Below are 8725 nucleotides of genomic sequence, written 5' to 3'. Positions count from 1 at the left end.
CATTTATAGGAGCATCAAAGAGATTTAAATACTTAGGAATAAGTTAAACAAAAAAGAATGTGAGACTTGTATATTGAAATGCACAAAACACTGTTGAAGAAATTAGTTAAAACCTTAAAAATGGAAAAATACTCTGCATTAATGGATTGGAAGACTTAATATTGTTTATATATCAATACTCCCCAAATCAATTTTTAGATTTCATGTAATCCTAATCAAATTTCAGTTACCTTATCTGAAGAAATTGGCAACCTGATCCTAAAACTCGTGGAAATGCCGGACGCTCAAAATAGCCAAAACATTCTTGCAGAAAAGAACAAAGTTGGAGAACTCACATTTCCTGATTTTAAAACTTAACTACAAAGCTATACCAATAAAGGCAGTATAGTACTGGCACAAGGAGAGACATATAGAATGGAAGAGAACTTAGATCCTAAAAAATAACCTTTTTTTTTAAATATTAAATTTATTGTCAAATTGGTTTCCATCCAACACCCAGTGCTCATCCCAACAGGTGCCCTCCTCAATACCCATCACCCACCCTCCTCTTCCTCCCACCCTCCAACAACCCTCAGTTTATTCTCAGTTTTTAAGAGTCTCTTATGGTTTGCCTCCCTCCCTCTCTAACTTTTTTTTTTTCCTTCCCCTCCCCTATGGTCTTCTGTTAAGTTTCTCAGGATCCACATAAGAATGAAAACATATGGTATCTGTCTTTCTCTGTAAGGCTTATTTCACTTGTCATAACACTCTCCAGTTCCATCCACATTGCTACAAAAGGCCATATTTCATTCTTTCTCATTGCAAGTAGTATTCCATTGTGTATATAAACCACAATTTCTTTATCCATTCATCAGTTGATGGACATTTAGGCTCTTTCCATAGTTTGGCTATTGTTGACAGTACTGCTGTAAACATTGGGGTACAAGTGCACCTATGCATCAGTACTCCTGTATCCCTTGGATAAATTCCTAGCAGTGCTATTGCTGGGTCATAGGGTAGATCTATTTTTAATTTTTTGAGGAAACTCCACACTGTTTTTCAGAGCAGCTGCACCAGTTTGCATTCCCACCAACAGTGCAAGAGGGTTCCCGTTTCTCCACATCCTCGCCAGCATCTATAGTCTCCTGATTTGTTCATTTTGGCCATGCTGACTGGCGTGAGGTGATACCTGAGTGTGGTTTTGATTTGTATTTCCCTGATGAGGAGCGACGCTGAACATCTTTTCATGTGCCTGTTGGCCATCCGGATGTCTTCTTTAGAGAAGTGTCTATTCATGTTTTCTGCCCATTCTTCACTGGATTATTTGTTTTTCGGGTGTAGAGTTTGGTGAGTTCTTTATAGATTTTGGATACCTTTATCCGATATGTCATTTGTAAATATCTTTTCCCATTCCGTTGGTTGCCTTTTAGTTTTGTTGATTGTTTCCTTTGCAGTGCAGAAGCTTTTTATCTTGATGACGTCCCAATAGTTCATTTTTTCTTTTAATTCCCTTGCCTTTGGAGATGTGTCAAGTAAGAAATTGCTGTGGCTGAGGTCAGAGGTTTTTTCCTGCTTTCTCCTCTAGGGTTTTGATGGTTAGTTGATTCTAGAAAGGAGTGCCAACACAAATGAAATGAGAAATAGCCTTTCTGACAAACAGCCTTTCCAATGACTGGATATATACATGCAAAAGAACAAGGTTCTTTTTTTTTAATTTTATATGTTATAATTCTCCCTAAGGAAATTGTGAGGAGAACTTCAATATACTCAATCTGTAGCAATGAGACTTTTCAGTAAGAGTCAGAGGCTGCCACCAGCCTGGCCTGGAGGGAGGATGAGAATGGTAAGAAGGTGATGGAAACAGATGAAGAAGGTGCCTATCCAGGCATGGATCAGAGCAGGAGAGAGTATACAGATGATTGTCAGTAGTGAGGAACATTCCGTTATTCTTCAACCAAGCTGTGGGTGAGTTTCCATGACTGCTTCCAGAGAAAGTGCCAAGTTAGGCATTTATCTATGTTTTAAAAAGAATCCAGTGCCTTCCATATTTACCTTTCTTTATATACACCCAACTCCTAAAACTCAAACCATACTTAAGCATGGTACCCAACCATGATTCAATCAAATGCATTTTATTCAGCATTAGCAAGATCAAGTTGTTCACCTCCAGTAGAATAGGGACCGAAGGTAAAAACAAAGTTGAGCTACAGGAATAAGGAATCACACTTCTTTTTAAAGTTTTTTTTTTAATGTTTATTCATTTTTGAGAGAGAGAGAGACAGAGCGTGAGTCAGGGAGGGGCAGAGAGAGACACACACACAGAATCCAAAGCAGCTCTAGGCTCTGAGCTGTCAGCACAGAGCATGATGCAGAGATCGAACCTATGGACTGCGAGATCATGACCTGAACCAAAGTCAGCTGCCCAACTGACTGAGCCACCCAGGAGCCCCAGGAATTACACTTCTTACACAACTGAGCATTCTTTGCAGCTAGAAAAAATAGTGCAATATTCACACAGATAGGGACAAAAGCAAGTTGCAGCAAAGTGGGCTGGGTATTCAGGGTTCAACTGAATGTACCAGGAATCTCTTGTTTTACAAAGGCTCTCACAGACCAAGTGATTTTAAGTAACATCTTAGCTCAGCTACCTGTAAAACTGCCATGACTTCTGAAACCAAGTCTGTGCGCAAACAGTTAAACTTCTCTTGGGCTCACTCTACTTCTCTCTAGTAAGAAAGAATCCAGATAAACAACCTCCTAAGCAACCCCCTCCCAATTCCAGTTTTAAAATTGTGTGATTCTTGGAGGTCGACTACATTAATTAATTTGGGATTTTCTTCTTTCCCCATTCTTTTTCCATGGTTGACTTTTAGTTTTGTCCGAGGTTTGACACGAGTGGTGGTTTCATGATGTCATGTCACCAGAGGAATAGCGTGGCCCTTGAACCCATAGTCTTCCAAAAGTGTTTCATTCTTCCCTGGCATCTTCTGAAATAAGCTATTTTATCCAGACCTCACACATGTTACATCCCCAGGCATCTTCTGAAGCATCTGAGGCTCCAGCTGGTCCCCTACACCTCCGGCATATGGGATTTGTTGACAGTGGCCCCTAACCCATAGCATCTTGGTGTCATATCCACACAACTCTCTGGGATGCAGAAAAACAAACAAACAAACAAACAAACAAAAACATCAGGCTTCTCCGTGGGGCCTGGAGGCATGCAGGGACTTTGTGAGACCAGCTCAAGACTTTGTGCCCAACCACCCTTGGCAGCCATCTCTACTCTGTTCTCCAGTGCTCTAGAGGCTTGGGGACACCTGTGGGATGGTCACTTCAGCATGTTGGTGAGAAATGAAGCACATGTCCCTTCTTTCTTGCATCCCCCAAGCCTATTGAGGGACCTTCTCCTTCACCTTGGACTTATATCCTAGTGTAGGGAGGTTTTAGGATTCTGGGCTCCATGTCATGAGTGCTCTCTCTTTTCTACTCACTTTCTGTCCCTTTCCCTCCCTCAGTTACAAGCTCTGTATCTAGTTATGAGAGAAAGAGAGGGAGGGAGGAGTGTGAGTGAGAATGTGTGTGTGTATTGAATTGGCTTCAGACAATGCAGAGAAAGGAGGACATGTCTTACCTAAAAAAAATTGCTCTAAATTTTTCCCACCTTATAGAGTGTGCCTTTGAAATTGAAAACAAAAAATTGAAGTCTCTGTTTTCTAGTATGATAATTTTCACTTGGGGCAGTAGAGACCTGTTGGAGGAGGGTCATGGGGTAAAAGTTAATAAAAGGGGAGATACATGGTGTAACATTTTACAACATCATCTGCTACTTTTGTTTCCCTCTTGATGAATGCAGATGGGGGAGAAAACTTGCAGGCACTAAATACCTATGTGACAGTCACGGAAGCATGTACTTCAACCACAGAATGGTCCTCAGAATTAAATATCATTCCCCCATTTTGCTGATGAGAGGCACTAGCCAGAGTTGAATAGCAGCCCAGGTGTGATTCCAAATCCATGCCCTCTTGAATAGAATCTAGAGATTTAAAATTTTTAAGACGTGGACCTCATTCATTTTCCAAACAAAATCTAACACGGAAAACTACACTATAAAATAGGTTTTAAGCAGTAGGAATGTTACTCTTCTCCTGGCTCTGAGTATTCTCACATTGTTTCCTTCAGTCCCTCAAGTACAGTCTGTCCATAGTGGGGGAACAAGGAGAAGGATTTCTTTTCCCTATTTCCAGCCCTATCTGAATGGCCGTTCTCCTCCAGGACTTAAGAATTACCTGACACTTTGATGGGGAGAAAGCCAGACTGTGTTAGAATCTTGTCCTTGTTGGGAAGTTGGAGCAGAAATTGATGTCTGTAGTGAAGTGAAGCCCTCGCCATTTCCTGCGGGAAGGATGGCTGGTGGAGCTCTGAATTATGGCATTGTGTAGAGTCCCCCAGAGTGAAGAGAAGGGAATCTGACTCACTTTGCAAGGAGATCCCAGGTGTTGGCATATGGTTTGCAGTTGTGGGTTCCGTTCTTTTCCACCTGAGCTCTCCCACTTGGTCCCTGTCAGCCTGGGAACATTCCCTCTTTCCCTGCCCCTTCTCTCCATTGTTTCTCCCTCAAAGTGGACACTTGTTTAGTCTGAGGGATAGAGGAAGTGATATTTGAGGAGGCAAAGGAGTTGAGAATCCTCTCCTTTGTGACCCTATATACCCCACTCTTCTCTTCGAGTCTCTGGCTTTTGAATTCAAAAGCCAGGAAAGAACTCTCTTTTTAAATGTTTTCAACTGCCACCTTTCTCTCCTGAGTGAAAAGTTCAGAATGTGTGAGGAGTGGGTCATGAGAAGAGCAAAACAGGAAAGGAAAACCCATGGGTAGGAGTAGGGAGGGAGCAATGATTCATATTTCCCAAACATCACCATGCTGGAGATAGACTTACAGCATGCTGGTTCAGCTTCCTCCTTTCCTGCCTACATCCTCTGTTACCCCTAAGGCCTTGATGAAGGACCTCTGAAAACTTGGGCACACAACACTGCCCAGAACCATCTGAGACTTTACTTAAAATAAGATTTTGCCTTGCTGAAAGACATTGTAAAATAACCAGTGCAGGCAAAACCCAGCTTCCCATGATAAACTGGAAAAAAGATGAGTCCTTTCAGTGAAAACACAAGTACAAGATGTACACTGTACAAATTTAAAATTCCCTGCCTGCTGCCGCCACTTTATTACTTTGCATTTACCCAAAATAAATGCCCTCCTTTCTGCTTCTAGTAGTGGAACACAGTTCAGCCAGAGAAAGCACACGACCTGGCTAAAGTCAAGAAATAGACTATGCTGTTTGTAGGGAGGCAGAGAGTTGCTTTAGAAAGTGCACACGCAGTGCTGAGACAGAAGAAAATGATGAGAAGCCTCCTCGGGAGTAAGGCCAGCCTCCTTCCAGTGTTAGTAGAATAAGAAAGGACAGCCTTTTCTCATCTGCCCAGAGTAGGGAAGGTGGTGACCAGCACAAATACTTGATGCTTGAGTTGTATCGTGTCGGACATAAACTCCCGTCACCTGCCAAGAATTAAGAGAACTAACCAGGAAACTCAAATCAAGAGTCTCAGACACAGCTGCCCAGGTCTTGTACAGTCCGTGGTCCCCATGAGGACAGCTCAGGTGCTTTATCATGGTGTCTCCCCCGAGTCAATGTATTGGAATTTAAATATTTTTGTCACAGTCCCATCTGAGGTTCTAAGAAAAGAAAAATCTTTTATCTCCATGTATTGTTTGGAGTTTCAGGAGATGCATGGAGTACCCAAATTTGGAACCCTAGCTCTGGAGTTTTACTGTTCTTTAAAGCCTCTTGGGATCAGAGACCTGAGATGAGAGAAAATGGGCCTGGTCTGAACTGTTTGTCTGTTGCTAAGGGTCTGAAGGGACAGAGAGACCCACGCTGTGTTCCAGCTGCCGGCAAAAGCAGCCAGACCTGGAGCCATTGCCAAAAGGCATACCACTTTCCTCAAGGACTGGCATTCTGGTTCACGCTTTTACCAAAATTTGAGCATGTATTGACGTCAAAACACTCTCTGTCTAGCAGAAATGAGCAAAGAGTGAAAAATTAGCAGAGACTCCATTTTTGTTGCATTCAAAGACAGAGACTAAAATCTTGTCAAGGCGAAAATAGCTCTTCAAACTCTGCCCAGAAAGAACTCGTTGCATGACATGACAGCAAGGCCGGGGGCTGAAGATGCAGGGTAAGGAGGAAAGGGAAATGAAAGAAGAGCCACAACAAGGAAAATGCTGTGCTCCTGGAAATGAAACTTCGTGATGCTGGGACTCCCCCTTAGGGCCCTAGGGACTGACTCAGCACACACTGGTAAAATGCTAAAGACAATTCATTTAAGACTAGAGCAAGATTAGGGCTCCCTACTGCCACCCTCACCTACTTGACAGCCTTGGGTGTTTTTATTCCTCCTTTTATGCCCTACAGTCCTTGGGGGTCCCCAGTCATTCCACTAAGCTGGCCTCGATTTCTTTTTCCCAGTATGTAGGTGCTCAAGATTGTTTCCCATCTCATGGGTAATATCTGTTAATTAAGGATTAGATAAGTGACAGGGATGGGGGGAACTTATGCAGATTTCACAGAACATATTTTGGAACTTTCTGAGTATTTTTTCAAATATCAGATTTTCCCCAGGATATTTCCATAGCAACACAATACTGCTTATTATTACTATTGTAGCTGTTGTTCTTTCACTTTATTGTCCTTCAGCCTTCAGTCACAAGGTGAGTGACTTTTAAATCTTTCTCACTTAGGACAAATTACTAACTGTTAATGGCTGTTTTATAAGCTTCATATAAAAACTGACTCTGAGAAGTGCTTTTGCCCTTGAAACAGTTTGTTTCCCAAGGGTGTTGAAAGAGATAACGCATTGGTGCCTGTCCCACTAAATTTATAATTTCTGTCAAGGATGGAAATGAAATTTCTAGTCCTAAGAGATGAGTCCAGATAATGAAGATTAGTAGTAAAGATTCTCAGCCTGAATTTGCCCAGGAAAATCTTTGTCGTCACTGACTGGGAAAAAGAGAGGAACCTGGAACTTCTGGGAGAGGACTTCTACCAAGAAAACAAAAAAACAAAAATCGAATAAAGGGTGCACACACTCTTCCAATGCCACCCGCCCCCCTTCCTGGAATCCCAAATCTAGCTAAAAGGTGTGTTCTCTGAGTTCTTCAGGACTCTACCTATTATACACAAAGGGCATGTAACTTATTACAGTTGGAAAATGAAAGAAAAGCATTCTATGCTTTCTCTGTTTAATAAATAGTCTGAATGATCACACACACACACACACACACACAGCCTCACACACAAAGGAAGAAAGGAAAGTTATGACCAACTGATACTGGGAGTCTTACAAGGTTATTGAATTCTGCTTGTGTATGAGAAACAATACAATGGCTTTCTTCTTCTATGATCCACCACATCATAGGAGGACAACATAGCAGAGAGGGAAGAGAGAAGATAGTGATGAAAGGAAATGATGGAAAAAGAGGAGGGAAGGATGTGTGCTCCAACCAGTTTGCTGTGTCCAAGGATCTGCCTTGTCCTCTGTCCACTGCTGGGATCCTGGCTTCTCAGCTGGAGGCTCTGGTGCCCTGAGCGTCTTTCCTGATCTGCTTTTCTTAGATCTCCACTTCTCTCAGGGACAATAATGACAAAGCAACAAGGTGAATGTCTCTCATTTGGGGGAATGGGTGGAGCAAGGCAGTTCTTCCTCAGCCTTCCTAAGTTTCAAAAGACTAGCAAGACTGGTGAAGAAAACAGAGAAAGCACCATTGTTCCCCAAGAATCTCTAGAAGGACTGACTAATGAGCCTTCACATTTCTTTGAGCTCCCCACGCTATATCTAGGTTTCTCTCTAGGTCCTTCAGCATCTCCTGCCCCACCCAAAAAGAGTAAGTACACCAGTGGAAATCCCCTGAGCAAACCAGCACATGCTGTACCAAAATATTGTGTCTTGGCTTTGTTCTTTTACATCTTCACAACTAAAGGAAAGAGATACAATCGAAATGATAGTCCACTTAAATGATAAACAAGAGAATTTAAAGAGACACGACCCAATTACTCACCCATAGAGTGAAAATCTGAACAATTCATGACACCTGGGTTGGTGGATATATATATAATTCATGGTTCCTCCTCTAACACTTATTTAGCTTATGAGAATTTATAATTGTATCTTTCTTGGCAGGATATTCAGCTCAATGCACAAAATATACCAATTGTTGTGAATCAGGCTCATGACTTTCTAACCAAGCTTTCTAGACAAGATTAGAAATGAGGGCAGAAATTATTATCTGATGCACAAAATTGTCACTCTTTATTTGGCTTGAAATATGTTTGAAAATGCCAAAAGTAGGCCTTAGCAGATGGAGGATATAGATTATGCCCGTTCAGTTGGCTTCTTGCAGAGAAATATCCCTTGAGTTTGCAGTCCAGGGTGTGATCTTCTGAACAGGGCATCCCATGTCTATCACTGGATCTGCCTCAACACTGAAGACAGGCTTCTAGAGACTGGTACAGATGCCTTACTTCTTCTTTTCTTATTTTATGAGATTGTCACAATAACTGTAATGGTGAGTTAAGTGGACTCATGCAGCTTTCAAAGACTCTCTGTTTTATGCACGGGAGGGTGTTGCTCATCTTTGCTAATTTAGCCATTTTTATAGTCCTGTAGGGCCAATTCTACCCAATATCTATGAATC

This window comes from Leopardus geoffroyi, chromosome A1, assembly GCF_018350155.1.
Source record: "Leopardus geoffroyi isolate Oge1 chromosome A1, O.geoffroyi_Oge1_pat1.0, whole genome shotgun sequence".
NCBI lineage: Eukaryota > Metazoa > Chordata > Mammalia > Carnivora > Felidae > Leopardus > Leopardus geoffroyi.
The sequence above is the reverse complement of the archived record's forward strand: the minus strand, read 5'-3'. Positions refer to the sequence as shown.